This window comes from Pongo abelii, chromosome 15 (assembly GCF_028885655.2).
Source record: "Pongo abelii isolate AG06213 chromosome 15, NHGRI_mPonAbe1-v2.0_pri, whole genome shotgun sequence".
Taxonomy (NCBI): domain Eukaryota; kingdom Metazoa; phylum Chordata; class Mammalia; order Primates; family Hominidae; genus Pongo; species Pongo abelii.
In genome coordinates, this window is record NC_072000.2 from 92,216,191 (window position 1) to 92,232,754 (window position 16,564).

The window sequence follows — 16,564 nt, forward strand, 5'->3', positions numbered from 1 at the left end:
ACAACCTCATTCTTGTGAAACATTCTCTTCACAGTATGTATCACAATCTGAAAAATCTTCTCAATTTTTCTGTTTGCTAATGTTATAGACCGAATGTTCATGCCTCTCTCAAATTCCTATGTTGAAGCCCTAACCACCAATATGATGGTATTTTGAGGTAGAACCTTTGGGAGGTAATTAGGGTTCTATGAGGTCATGATGGTGGGGCCCTTATAATAGGATTAGTGTCCTTATAAAGAGTAGAGGAAGAAAGGAGAGATCTTTCTCTCTCTCCACCTGCCATGTGAGACCACAGCAAGCAGGTAGCTGTCTACAATCTACAATCCTGAAAAAGAGACCTCACCAGGAGCTAAATCTGCTGGTGCCTTGATGTTGGAATTCCAAGGCTCCAGAATTTTGAGAAATAAATGTCTGGTTTTTAAGCCACCCAGTATTTGGTATTTTATTATAACAGCCTGAGCTGACGTAAGCAGATTATTATCTGTCTCTTTTTCTCCCTCAAACAATGAGTGCATCCTCTATAATATCTATCTAAAGAAAAACTCCTTCTCAAATGTGTAGTAATCTCCTAAGCATATTAGATATGATAAGATGATAATTATAACTATTAACATATACTGAGTGCTTACATGAGAGGCATAATGATCTTATGGGTATTAACCCCATTTAACATAACCCTACTAAGAAGATATTATTATGCCCATTTTCTCCTGAGAAAACTAAGGCACAAAAAAGGTTAAGTAAAGTAGGCCAAGGTCATATAGCCAGTAAGTTGTGGCATCAGAATTTGAACACAGACGGTCTTGACTCAGAACTTGGACTTCTAACCACCATGTAGCCTACCATCTTGTATTTCCAACACTCTCTGAGCACAGCAGAGGTTCTGCCAATGGAAAGCCCATTGTCTCTAACTACCCAGGCATAATCACCTCTTGCCACTCTACCCTCTCCCTGCCTTTACAAATTTGCTGCAAAGCTACAGATTTAAGACAATTTTTACATAAATGCACAGAGTACTCATAAATCTATAAATTTAAGACTCTAAATTTTTACCATTCAAATTCCTTTTAGCTTAATCATCATTTTATGATGTTTCTCTGAAATATCTCTATCAACATCTGCTTGGCACTGGCTTAAATGCTAGACTACAAAATCTGCTAATTGCTTACTTGTGGAATCATTCACACATGTGTTGCTCACCCATGGGATGTGACTTCGGTACCAAGTCAACATGAACTTCTCTTGCTTTCTTTGTCCTTTATTTCCTCTTATTATACTTTTCTTTTTCTTTTTTTTTTTTTTTAGAGACATGAAGGGGAGACAGGGCCAGAACTGTAGGAGGTGGGCTCCAAAATATTTATTTCTGAGCCTTATAAAAATAATAAACACCACTTATTAAGGACTTCTTGAAGAGATACAGTATAGTGTATTGGTTAAAAATATGGGCTCTGGAGACAAACACACTTTGAACACTCACTTGAGTCCTTGAGCTTGTTACTTCTCCTTTCAGTGCCTCGGCTTCCTCATCTGAAAAACGAAGATACATTCATACTAGAATATTTGAATATTAAGTGAGTACATATATTATATATATATATATATATACACACACACACATATACTATTTAGAACAGTGCTGGCATAAAAATATTATATAAATGTGATGGCTTTGCCAGGTTGGGTCAAAAGATTGCAAAAAAGGGGATGCCAGAAGAGGGGGTGTCAAAATAATTGCACTGAGAGAGGGGGCCAATTAACCTCTGGACTAGTACAAAGTGTATGAAACATAATCCTAAGAAAATGCATTTATAGCCAGGCATGGTGTAGTCCCAGCTACTCAGGAGGCTGAGGCAGGAGAATCGCTTGAACCTGGGAGGTGGAGGTTGCAGTGAGCTGAGATTGTACAACTGCACTCCAGCGTAGGTGACACAATGAGACTCTGTCAAAAAAAAATGAATTTATAGATAAAAAGATTTGCCTAGTTGAAATGAAACATCACAGTGCAGGGCACAGAGAAAGGGAAGTACAGCATTTTCATTTTGAGGTGGTACAATATTCCTATTGTCTCCCATTTACAATCATGGATTCTAAGTGTCCATAGGTTGCTGCTGTTAAGCATATAGCCAATACAGGAATCACGCTGTACCATGGCTGACACAAGGTCCCAGCCTTTGCTTGAACAACTCAGGCCATGTGGTAGGCTGAATAATGAGCCCTCCTAAAGTCCAAGTCTGAATCTCCAGAACCTGTGAATGTTGCCTCAAATGGCAAAAGGCACTTTGTAAATGCAATTAAGTTAAGAATTTTAGAGACAGAGAATAGCCTGGATTATGCAAGTGAATCTAAATGAATTACAAGTGTATTAGTCTCATGCTGATATAAGGACATACTCGAGACTGGGTAATTTATAAAGGAAAGAAGTTTAATTGACTCACAGTTCCACAGGGCTGGGAAGGACTCAGGAAACAATCATGGTGGAAAGGGAAGCAAATACATCCTTCTTTCCATGGTGGCAGGAGAGAGAAATGAGTGCCCAGTGAAGGGGGAAGCTCCTTATAAAACCAACAGATCTCATAAGAACTCACTGTCATGAGAACAAGATGGGGGAAACCACCTCAATGATTCAATTATCTCCACCTAGTCCCTCCCATGACACGTGGGGATTATGGGAACTACAATTCAAGATGAGATTTTGGTGGGGACACAGCCAAAGCACATCAACAAGTGTTCTCATAACAGGGAGGGAGAGGGAGATTTAACTACAGAAATAAGAGACTGATGATGGAAGCAACAAGCTGGTGTGATGAGAGAATGGGGTCACAAGCCAAGGAGTGCAGGCTCCAGAAGCCAGCAAGGGCAAGGAAACTAGAGCCTCCAGAAGGAATGATCCCTGTCGATGTCTTGAATTTAGTCCAGTGAGACCAATTTTAAACTTCTAGCCTCCAGGACTTCTGGAGAATAAATCTGCACTAAATCACTAAGTTTGTGGTAATGCATTACTGCAGCAAGAGGAAATTCATATACACCAAAACTCCGTTGTGATTACTGTTGACACAGTGGTCCTCCAACTGTGCACCTAAGATATGCTTATGCTTCGAAACCTAGATATTCAATAGCTAAATTTGAATCATGAATAAAGTTATTGTAGGAAAAAATATAGTAGCTATCAGTTTTTGAGAACATATTACCATTATGCTTTTCCATGTATCATCTCATTAAATTTAATCCTCACAGCAGTTCTCTTATGATAGGTGAGCAGACAGGTTTAAAGAGGCTGAATAATTTGTCCAAAGTCAGAAAGCTAACTAAGTAGCCAAATAGGAGTTCAATCCCAATTTGAGTCCAAAAATAATGACATTGAATTGAACATATAAAAATATATCAAATTTGAGTTTTCTCCCAGTGGTTTTTCTTATATTTGGAAGGGTCTACTATCATTTGTTTTCCAGCATAGGCTAGTGGCCATAGAAATGAATGAGAAACAACAAACAATATTAACAGAAAAATTCAAAATTGTCAATGCCTACGATCAAACCCCTTCTTTAAAAACACTCAGGATTTGGATTTGTAATTGTGATGTTATACTGTTTTTTAGAACATGCCATTTAGTTATATTCATATTTCTAAGGGTAGTAAACTTGAAACAATTAAATATAGAGTGTCTTTTGAGGTTGCCTCTTATATACATGTCTGTTATTATCAGATGCCAGGCCATGGTAAGCATTTAATTTTCACAACTATCCAGTGATATTGGTAATTTTTATTTTTGCATTTTACAAATAAAAAAGATAAGAACATTTAAATAATTTGCCTAAGGTCACCCAGTTTATGAGCAGCAGAGACAGGGCTGGAACTAACGGCAGTCTGATTTCAAAAACTGTACTTTTCTGCACCCCACTGAGAGGAGAATGCCCAAACTTTAACCCATGCAGAATGCCCAAACTTTTAACATCATGCAGAACATTCCATTCCATCCATACACAACCTTTATGACCCCTTTTGAAGTAACATAACAACCTATTTTATGGAGAGCATGGAGAAAGGCTCTCCATAAAAAGGCAAAAGGAGAGAACCATTTGGTTAAATTTTGTGGTGTTGTGCAAAGAACACAGTATCTTCTAGATATGAGATATCTAAATGGCTAAAATGTTGTCCAATTGTATTGAACCCAAGTGTGTTTACATATGACCTCAACTCCCTTCCTTGGATCTGTCTTCTGGGGTCACAGAGAACAAGTGTACTCTCCTTTCATCCAACAGGCCTTTTATGTCTTCCCAAGTTTATGTTTGTTTCTGAGCTAAACATATTCCTGTTCTTCAATCGCCCTTGATGTGACAAGGTTTGTTTTAGGATATGCCAAAATCAGAGATGACTCCCTAACTGATTTTAGTTGTGTCATCTCAGCAAGACAAAAGCCTCAGGACATGGAGAGAGTGAGAAGGAGACAGGTCAGAGATCTCGTTTTTGGTTTTATTTTCCTTTAGTTACACTATTCAAGATAGTGCAATGTAATATTTAGCTTTTCCAGCCCCTGCTTCCAGCCCTTGGCCAAAGGAGTGATTCGTTGAATGAAAGGGAGTCATGGCCTCCTAAACTGACACTGATCACTTACACATACGGGATGACACAGAGGGGTGTCACACCCCACAGCCAATTTGGTGAGCATGACCAGGAAACAGATTTAATGTGAGGAGGAGTACCTTTTATTTCCTCCCCTGGGGCAGAAACATTTCTACCTCATTTAAGTCATTAACATTTATGTCTAGTGGTCCTTATGCTAAGCATGTGGAATTTATTTATATCCTACTGCTCAAGGTTGGGGCCGAGGTCTGATTGCAAAAATTCAAAAAATTGCAACTTCACGCATAAAGGGTTAAGGGGCAGATCTTCACAAACTCCACAGAAGCCAGCAAGCACAGTACCCGGGCAAACAAGTGCTACTTAGCATGGGACTGCCATAATCTTCCTGTGGGAAAAGGCACACAAACCTCATCATGAGTCCCCTAAGCACACAGACAACGGTCATCCTCCGTTAAATCAATTTGCTCCCATGAAAAAGGAAAGATCATTCATTTTTATTGAGCTTTAGTGGGGCCCTCAGGCCTCCCAAAGGAATCTGACCCTATGATCCATTTCTGTCTTCACCATCTTGGTTCTCCTCTAGTTAATTCCACTTAGAATGGCCTGATCACAAAAGCAATAAAGTCAATATATTTATTATAAAATAATAAATGACTAACAGCACAACCTTTCCTAGGAAAGATAGCACAACAGAAAGACATCCCCCTCAAACAAAGTCCCGTAAAACATATTTGTGCTAAAAGAAAAGTGAGAAAAGGCCATTCTATGGCTCTGTATTTTACCACAAAATAGCCTGTTTAAACACATCTGGGCCCAGGATGAAGAGTAACACTCTACAAGCCAGTCACAAAGCTCCTGATGAGAAATTCAGGACTTCTGAGCATATGCTTTGGGTTCCTGGTGGATTTTGGTGCCCTTACCCCTTCCGACCACATGATGGCGCTCTGTGCTCCGGAGGTGCAAGTAAAGTCAGGAAAGCAGGGTCCAGAGTCAGCCTCCGCTTATTTTCAGTCTGGGATTTGGCACAAACTCTTTACTCTTCTGAGCTTTGATGACCTCATCTGTGGAAGGGTTATTATTATTCCTCAGGATAACAGTTACCTACCGGGGCTGTTGTGAGAATAATGAGGTAACTACTAGGACGCACAGCATGGCTCGTGAAACAGGACCAAGGAGCTGCTTCCGCTCTCTCTCCCATGGGCCCTTCCAGTTCATTCCACGGGACTGGCTTTTTCTTGTCCCTGGATCCGATTAGAGCACATTTTATAACTCTTCTGGATACTTTCAAGTAATCAAAGAAGGCTTGATTCGGAAATTCCTATCTTCTATCCAATGGAATAAATAAAACTTTCCGTTTTTCCGTTCTCACTCACAGCCTCTCCATGCTCACCGCTGGCCCAAGCAGGCTGGCTGCCTGCCCAGGAGAAATTGGTGTTTAACCTCTCTTTCTCCACCTTGCACATTCATCCTTTCTCCTCAAACTTGTTAATCGTGGTTTCTTACCCTTCTGGATCAGAAAGTATGGAGACGAGAGAAGAAAAGGGGTCTCCTCTCAGGATGATGGGGCATGTGCCCTCATGTTCTCTCCCCGGCTGCTCCTTGAGCCTCTGAGACGTGCTCCCCCGCCCCGTCGCCGGGCTTTTTTTTTTTTTTTTTTCCTTTAGTTACATTGATTTGGGCAAATGCTTCTCTTCTGCCTGACACTTCAGGATCCTACTTCAGCTCTGTAAACCTGGAACCCCAAACCCCCTCCCCTAAGGAGGCTGCCATCTTGCTCAGGATCTAAGATGTCCAGCACTGTCTCAGACATGGCCTCCATCTTCTCCATGGGACCCACTTGCTTTGCCTAGAGAAACACTGGGAGTGTATCCCATCCCAAGGCAGCAACATCTCTTCTTCACTCCATTCTCTTAGCAACCACACAGCCTCTTTCACTCTGGACTTCTGGAGCTGAGTCAAGTGCTGGTCTGTGAAGCCCACCAAACAGCCAGAGACACATGCTAGGTTCTCTGGGTAGTTTCCTCACACCCCTCAACATGGACCTGAAGTGAAAGAACCCACCCTTCAACTTACGGGAGAGATTCGCCATACAACTCCCACCTTTTTGTCCATCTTTGTAACCTACTAGAGGCTGGAGGTCAGTGCTCGGGTGTGGGGCAATATCCAGTTTTGGCTCAGCTCCTTTTGCAAGTCTCAGTTGTGGTTTTGCACCTCACTTTGGACTGTAGGCTCTGTTAACTTGAGTGTACAGCTGAAACTGTGAAATTATAAAATAATAAATGACTAATGGCATGCCCTTTCCTAGGAAAGATAGCACAACAGAAAGACATCCCCTCAAACAAAGTCTCCTAAAACATATTTTAGGGGACTGGAAGACCTTCGCGTTAAAATCTCTTTACCATAATAGTAGCAATGGTAATAGTGGCAGCGAGTGTTTCTCTGTCATTGAGACGCATCGGGCACTGTACTGAGTGGTTTATGGGCATTTTCTTATTGAATCCTCACTACAATCCTGTGAGGAAACTCTGATGTTTGCATTTAACACAGGAGGAAACTGAGGCTCAGGGAAGGTCTTGATTAAGCTTGGGTCACAGACTTCACAAGGGGCAATAGTAGGATTAGAAAGTAGGTCAGTCTGATTCTAGGGCCAGCGTCAGAATCTCTGTCCACACACCAGAATGCCTGTGCAACCATCAAATCAGTCAGTTATTTGATAGGCTATGAAAAAGCCTTTTGTAAAACTATAAAGTATTCTTCAATTATTTATATTGTTATTGTAGTTATAAAAAAAACAATGATTTTTGTTATTCCATTCCATTAGTATGGCTTTAGAGGCTGCTTATATAAGATACATTAAACGCGCTAAAAAGATTTAAATTGAGGCTGGGGATTGGGAGGTGACAGAGTAAGTGTTACAGTGGCCATTAAAATGTCTTAAACATTAAGGTACCTAAAAATGTAATATTTAACTGAATTAAGATCACCAAATTAAATTGGCTGTTTTCCCAAGCGTGGTCTCTGGTAATTGCCACTTGATTGAATAGGGAACCAAACGGACAGAATTGTAGACAACCCAATGATGTTCAAGCCCTCCCGCTACCCTCCACCACCCTCATTAGGTACAAGTAGCTTTACCAATTGCTCAGAAAACAGAACATCCATGCTTTGCTTTAGAGTCATACAAATATCAGGAATGTTTGCATACATTTCCCCACCACTTACAAGGATTTAAAAAGAAACTTTTCCATAAGAACATAACATGGATGAAACCAGTCATATGATTAACAGGTAACATGTAATGAAATCTTGCTCTGTGCCAGGCACTGGGTTGAGTACTCCACAAGAATGACTTATTTTATTTTATTAATTTATGTTTTTTTGAGACAGAGTCTCACTTCGTTGCCCAGGCTGGAGTGCAGTCACACGATCTCAGCTCACTGAAACCTCTGCCTCCCAGGTTCAAGCAATTCACTTGTCTCAGCCTCCTGAGAAGCTGGGACTACAGTTGCCTGCCATCATGCCCAGCTAATTTTTGTATTTTTAATAGAGACAGGGTTTCACCTTATTGGTCAGGCTGGTCTCAAACTCCTGACCTCAGGTGATCCACCCACCTTGGCCTCCCAAAGTGATGGGATTACAGGCGTGAGCCACCATGCCCAGCCTAGAATAACTTATTTTAACAACACTTTTTTTTTTTTGAGACAGAGTCTCACTCTGTCGCCCAGATTGGAGTACAGTGGTGCGACCTGTGCTCACTGCAACCTTCACCTCCCAGGTTCAAGCGATTCTCCTGCCTCAGCCTTCCCAGTAGCTGGGACTACAGGCACGTGCCACCACGCCTGGCTAATTTTTGTATCTTCAGGAGAGACAGGGTTTCATGTTGGCCAGGCTGATCTCGAACTCCTGACCTCAAGTGATCCGCTTTCCTAGGCCTCCCAAAGTGCTGGGATTACAGGCATGAGCCACTGCACCCGGCTTTTCAACAACACTTTGAAATAACAACACTAAGTTTTCTGATTTACAGAGGGGGCTCAGGACAGTCACTGTGGTAGGAAGAATAATTCTCCCCAAAGATGTCCAAGTCCTAATCCCTGGAACCTATAAATATGTTTCTTACATGGCAAAAAGACTTTGCAGATGTGATTATATTTAGCCTCTTGACATGGGAATATTATACCGTATTATACAGGTGGGCCCAATGTAATCATAAGGATCCTTAAAAGATAGAAGAGGGAGGAAAAGAGACAAAAGAGGGAAGAAGGTCAGAATCAAATTCAGAGAGAGATTTGAAGGTATTTGCTGGCTCTGAAGATAGAGAAAGGGACCATGAGCCAAGAAATGCAGGTGGCCTCAAAAAGCTGGAAAAGGCAAGGAAACAAGATTCTCCGTTAGAACCTCCATAAGGAATACATCTCTTCTGACACCTTGATTTCAACCCAGTAGAACACGTAGAACTGTAAGACACTAAATTTCTTGATGTTTTAAGCCACTGTATGTGTATAATTTGTTACAGTCGCAATAGGAAACTAATAGTCACCTTGCATTAGTAAATGGTGGAGTTTGGATTTGAACACTGGTGTGTCTGACTCCAAATTGCATCCCATGTTTACCAGTGTTTTGGGTTGAATTGTGCCTCCATTAAGTATTGACCCCTTAATCCCCAATATCTGTAAATGTGATCTTATTTGGAAATAGTCTTCACAGATTATCAAGATAAGATGAGGTACATCCTTATCCAGCGTGATTGGTGTCATTATAAAAGGGGGAAATTTGGACACAGACTGGTACAACGAGAAGCCATTGTGATGAGACACAGGGAGAAGGTGGCCATCTACAGCCAAGGAATGCCTGAGGCTCCCAGAAAGTTAGGAAAGATGTCTGATTATATCCCCAGCCTTCAGAGGGAGCATAGCCCCGCCAACTCCTTGATTTCAAATTTCTGGCCTCCAGAACAGAGATAATAAAATTCAGTTGTTCTAAGTCACCCAGTTTGTGGTGGTTTGTTGCAAAAGCCCTAGCAAACTAATATACCCACTCGGTGAAGTAGCCTCATAGCTGCTTGAGTCTACAATCTTCGATAGACACTCTCCATATCTAACATTAAGATGTCTTAGTTCCTTTTTGCTACTGTAACAAAATACCTGAGACTGAGTAATTTATAAGTAATAGAAATGTATTTCTCACAGTGCTTGAGACTGGGAAGTCCAAGATCAAGAAGCTGCAGATTTAGTGTCTGTTGAGGGCCTGGTCTCTGCCTCCAAGATGGCACCTTGAACACTGTGTCCTCACATGGCAAAGAGACGGAAGGGCAAAAAGGGCCTATGCTACTTCCCTCCAGCCCTTTTATAAGGCACAAAGCCATTCATGAGGGATTTGATTTAATCACATCCCAAAAGCCCCACCTCTTAATACCACCACAATGGGGATTAATTTTCAATGTGAGTTTATAAAGAGATGCCATCATTCAAGCCACAGCAGGAGGCTTTTAGTAATAAATTAAAAACTACATTCTCTTACGTCCATGTGGGTTTTCATTTTATAGAACACTTTTCACAAATATTAACTTATCTTATTCATACCACACTCATGTAAGCAAGCAAGGATCATCTCTCCAGAGTGGTTCTATGGTATGGTAGTCCTGTGGTATGTATATAGTGGTTTCACACACCAGTCTTAGGCTGTCTATGTCCAAATTCTGCCCCTGTCAGTGACTCAGGAAAGTTACCAACTTTCTACATGCTTCAGTTTCTTCATCTGAGTAATAAGAGTAATAATAATAATAGTACCTACCTCATAATTTAACCTACCTCAAAATTGAGAGGGTTACATTAGATAGCATTGACTAGGTGTGGTGGTTCATGCCTGTAATCCCAGCACTTTGGGAGGCCAAGGCGGGCGGATCACATGAGGTCAGAAGTTCGAGACCAGCCTAATCAACATGGTGAAACCCCATCTCTACTAAAAATACAAAAATTAGCCAGGCATAGTGGTACATACCTGTATTCCCAGCTACTCAGGAGGCTGAGGCAAGAGAATCACTTGAACCCGGGAAGCGGAGGTTGCAGTGAGCTGAGATGGAGCCAATGCATTCCAGCCTGGGTGACAGAGCAAGACTCTGTCAAAAAAAAAAAGAAAGAAAGAAATTAGATAGCACATATGAAGTGCTTAGCCTAGCCCATTGTATGCTCGCAGAAGACCCTATTTTATAGATAGAAAAACTGAAGTTCAGAGAAGTTAAGTGATTTACCCAAGGACATATGACTACTAAGCACAACCAGGACTAAAACCCAAGTCTTCTAAATCCCAGGACCGCACTCTTCACTATAATACCTTGTCTCTCCCTTTCCTTTCATAATCATGATTCTTTCGTGCTCTGGGTTTAAATCAAGATGAATCTTTTTGTCCTTTAAGCAATTATAAATGTAATTCCTCTTGCCATGCCCACCTCAGTCATTCAGTAAAGCTTACAGTTTCTATAAACCACAAAGTCTTCTTGTCCAAATTCTTTTATGAGAACCTTTATCCCAAGAAGTAACTCATCTTACTGCCTAACAGCAAAGCAGTTCTGTCAAGATAATACCTTCCCTAAATAAAACACCAAGGACATTTAAAGATAGAAGACGCAGCAGCCCCCACCAGCAGCCACCAAACTGCTGACTCCCCCAAGTCTACTGTGTTTTGTTCCTGGGTTATCTTTGCTTAGTGAGACAGACCCTAATAGCTTACAGTGTTTGTAAATAAATAAACTGAGTGCCCTGTAGATTGCAAAGCTGCCTTGGGACCTCACTTCTACCTCATTATATTTGTTGCATTTATCCAACTATCTCAGAAAGTGGTTCTCCTTAAAATTATGGGATGCAGAATAAAAAACCCATCAAGATTTAATGATCATGTTTCAGTGTCTTATTCCTTAAAGGACTTGGCTTTTTCAGCATTTTTGCGATCATTCGAACTAGGAGGAGATTGAAAAGGTAGAACAAGTTTTGTTTTTTTAAAAAAACTACCACAAACCATCCATCAATGTTAAACTATTGATAGGGAGAATGGAGAAGGGATGGACAGCCGTGAGTGAGGAGGTTTGGAGAATATTTAAAAAGACAATCTCTCAGTCTAACAAAATACAATTAACTGAATTTCGTGAAGGCTTCTATAAAAAATACACAAAGAATCAATATTAGGCATAAAACCCAAAAGTGGGTTGTTATCTCTAAACCAGAAAAAGCATTTCATTAGTCTGAAGGATTTTATACTCCCATTGAGAAAACTGCTTTTTCTTCACACCCCTCTTTTGCTCACTACAGAAACTCAATTGAAAAGTCAATCATCAAAGTCACTTAGCAAATGTCAAAAGGTGCTGCCTCTTTCTAAATATATTTGCTTCCTGGTGGAAAATTCAGGCCCTAGAAACCCTGGTACATTTCCTCCATGTTGGCTCACAATTTTCCATCATTGTGCTGTTTTTACTCTTTACGGTTTGTTGTTGTTGTTGTTGTTGTTGTTTGTCCATTTTTGTTGTTGTTGGAAACAGAAAGCCCATTTTATAAGGTTGTGGTCAACAGCTTTTCTCTTTAACATTTCAGTGTTCTTTCACAGTCACTGCACCAGTGACAGCACCCATTGCCCAGGTTATAAACAAGCATCACACTCCAAACCAACTAATGGCAGCAAGAAAGGCCTTCTCACATTTTATCCTTGGACATGCCTATTGCTTAATTTACACTCTGCCCGGTAACAATGGTGGTTTCGTTTAAGACCTTACCAACCACAGATCAACAAGGCATACCCCCTCCTTCCTCAACTCGCTAAAACACAAGTCGAGCAGATACACACAGTGCACAAAGGTCCTGGGAGCAGAATTTGAAGATCAGGCACAAACAGTCCAAGCGGGAGCTTATAGAAGCATCTGAAAACCTCGAGTCATAAATGACTGAACTGGAAAGAGCATGATATAAGAGTACTGTCTGGGTACCAAACCAGGCTTCTAGTAAACAGTAGCCATAGTAAAGTGACAATTTACTGGACCTCTGATGTGCACTTGATATATGCTTTACCACCCTACCTCTGGATTCTCTTTTTACTGGCTAGCTATGTAAGCTGGGGCAGACTGCCTCTTTTATGAACATAGTGTTGTGAAATTCATATATGATATATCTGAACATGCTTTATTAACCAAGTACTTTAAAAAGGAAAGAATTACCTTGCCAAATCTAGGAGGGTGACTTGTGCTGCTGGTTGTCCAGTCTCTGTGTATATTCAATTATCTAACTAATAAATTAACCAGATTGACTGTCTACAATTTCTAATTTACTCTATCTTGGCTATGTGGATGTGTCCTAAAGATGACAGATGGTGACAATAGCAGACAGCTGCAGTGGGGACCTGGTTCCCTCGTGAACATGGCTGGCTTCAGTCTTCTCTGAATAATCCTTAAACTTGGAAAGTCAACACTATTGCTTTCCAGTCCAAACTTTTTGGCTGTTTGTAGATCACCCAGCTATTTTCAAAAGAACTTTCCATAATCAATAGGATAGATTTCTCAACCTTGAAAGGACTTGTGAAGAATTTACTTTGTACTAAGGTGTGCACTTCATATATGAGTCATGATATATTCCACTAGAGTGCAACCTCCATCAAAGTCTTGTTCTGCATTCCCGACAGCTCACACATGACCTGCACTCAGTAAAAACATATTTATTTAACATATTGCACCCATGAAATATCAAAAATTGAGGGTTGTCATTAATATTAAATTATAGAAGAAGAAACTTCTGACTGCCTATAACTGAGTGAAAATCATGATAGAAGAATAATTAGTAGGATCACCACCGTGTGGCTGATTTAGATTAGAGCCATTTAATAAGTAAACATTCCCTGCCCTTTGAAGAATGCAGTTTTAGTTTAGCTAGGCAAAAGCTGAGATAGGCCAAGAAGAGGTGATGGTAGACAACAAAGGACTTTCAGCTGTACATTAAACCTGCTTAAATCACATACGATTTAAGTAACGATAGTAAGAATTATAGTAAGAATGACAGTATGATACTGTACACGATAGTATTCAGAATTCTATATTAGTTTTATGTACACCTATATATATAGAGAGATATATTCTATAGTTTAGAATTCTTTAATAATAGATTTGTATCCATAAAATCTTTTGAGTTCCAATCTCCATTCAGTATAATAAATCCTCTTTTCTGTGCCTGAGAATGTGGGATACTTTAATTGTAGTCATGCTGCCATCTAGTGGACATATCTTAGACCTGAGGGTCTTCTGTCTTCTGGAAATTGTCAGGAAAGAATTAGAAGTTTTAAAGTTCATGTCTGACATCTATTTTTCTGTAGGAGACTAATTTTTTGAATACCTCTATAGATTTCTCCTAGCTTAGATCAGAGTATTTTTCACACTATTCCTCCTGTCTTAGTAGAAAGATATTTTCAAATGTGTCAGTCACACTCAGTGAGCTGGAAGAGAATTTCTGTTTTTCTGCTTTTGTCTAAAAATGAGAAGAGTGTGACAAGAGAAAATGTGTCCCCCTGGAAAGAAGTACCATCAAACCAGCAATAGCCTGCCTCCTTTTTTTAGATCCATGCTGTATATCTTTGAGGAACGAGGCCTCAAACAAACACACTGACAGGTCACTTCCTTTTATATTTTTCTTTTTGTTGTTTTCCTGAGACAATTATGAACACCCCTGTGTGACAAACACACTCCTATTTGGACAGGGACATTTTACTTTAGTCCTTCACCAGCAAGTGCGACAGAGGAAATGAAGGACAAAGCAAAGAATCTGGCTTCTTTCTCAGCTGTGAGGCCTGAATGAGTCATTTCTTTTCTCTGACCTCGGTTTCTCCCTCTGCTCAATGAGTAGCGGCATTAGGCAATCTTTAAAGCACCTCCTTGCGCAAAAGCACATTAAGATATATTGTATGTGAGTTAATCACCCTATAAACAAAGTCCGTGCACAAACAAAATACAATTGCAAGATTTCCCTCATTTTACCCTTCTCTGTTGGTTATCAGGTCCTCAATGCTATCTGAAAAGTCTTGGAGAGAAGGGTTGCCTCTGTCTATTCAGTGGGCAGTTAACACATAGGATTCATAATTCTGAGCCCTTCATTCACTGGAGGGCATGGATCTTAATTTTGGAGGGCACATTGGAATCACCTGGAGAGCTTTTAAAATACTGACGTTTGGGATCCACCCAGATTTAATTGGTAGGGGGTGCTTCTGGGACTTTGAAGTAGTCTTAAAGTTCTCCAAGTGATTGCAATTTGCAGTAAAGCTTGAGGCCCACTGGTCTAGAGAAAATAAAACACACAGGCCTTGGATAATGAAATGAATCTTTCCAGGGAAGAGCAGGAGAGCAAGGCACCTGCACCAAGTCGCTCATCCTCATATGACCCACTTCTGTCTTCCTTTAACCCTTTTGCTTCCACGGGTAAATTTCAAACACTGTTACTTGGTTTCTTAATCTATCTGCATGTGCTCCAATAACTCATTTTTTGCTAAAGGAGGAAAAATAGAAGCTAAAGGGAATATTAAATTATCCTTGCTAAAGGCTTTTTAAGTGCCATAGATATTTTAAAGAGAAAAGGGAATTTAGAGATCATCTATTCCAAGTCCTTGATTTGACAGGCAAAGACATAAACCAGGAAAGATCAATAGCTGGATATGGGCTATGATATGCTCTGTATAAGCAGGACTCCTTGCTACCACTTTTATGTATATCATATCATTAACTCTTCACTATAGTCTTATAAGATGGTCATTTTACAACCATGTGGAGATTTCATGAGATTAAGCCAACATTGGTAACTTGAAACCTGAAATTGAATCTAGGCCCTTCCAGCTCCTCTGTACATGCAAAGTCCTGCTCCCACAGGTCATGGATGGCCAGGTGAGACCAGAAGACTACAAGCTTACAAAATAGCTATCATTTTTTGAGAACGTGCTAGATACCAGACTTAAGCTAAGCACTTTGCATGCATTATCTCATTTAACCCAAACAATAATACTCATAGGATTAATTAACCTACCTACTTTTACACACAAGCAATCTGCAGGCCAGAGAAGTAATTTGCCCAAGATCAGAGAGCTAACAAGAAACAGAGCTGAGGGCCTGTTCTGCCTTCAAAGCCCATGGAGGAATTTTCGGTTATATTATATGACTCATTCCTAACACAGCCAAGCCCGTAAGGAGTATCAGTAACACAAAAGTTTGGTAAAGTTTTCCTCCTCATTTTGCAGTGCAAGCATGCCCAAATACTTCATTTGGGTAATTTATATTAGCGGAAAGTGCTTAAAACCAGATTACACTTTTCACTTTGCCTGTCTCTAAAATGCATTTAATAGGCCACAGGTAAACTATGTGATACGTATTAAAATGTACTTTTAGTGCATTCTAAATAGCTGTGATAGCTTCACTGTGAATTTTAAATTTGCACTGCATTTATTTTTACTCTGGAAATACAATTTATATGATTCTTCCCTAATATATTTCTTACCTGATTTGTATTTGATGGCTCAGTCTTAGCAACTGATACATACTAATGAAGATATATACTACAGTGGACTAGGGAGAGGGTTATGTCGATCCCCTCCAAAGAGAACGTGGGGTGTGATAAGATTAATTCACTTCTGCAAAGCCTTTTAAGACTCAGGAAAACACTGTACTAGTGTTTTGTTGTTTGGCATTTCAGAAACTTACATGAAGATAGAATATGTCTTATACAACTAGTGTCCTAGTACTTTTATGTAAACCAAGTTGTTTTATTAAATTACACTTTTAATGCCCTAAATGAAAATCCTATTGAAAGGGCCAGATATCCCAAGCCATTGCGTAAAACCACACACTTACCTCTTACCATTTTGTCTGCTAAAATTAGATTAAAGTGTCTCTGATAAAGGAAGAGATGAAAAGTTGTCATAAAATGGCAACTGGAGAGGAATAAAGGCAAAGGAACAATCTGGATTATTTGCTTTG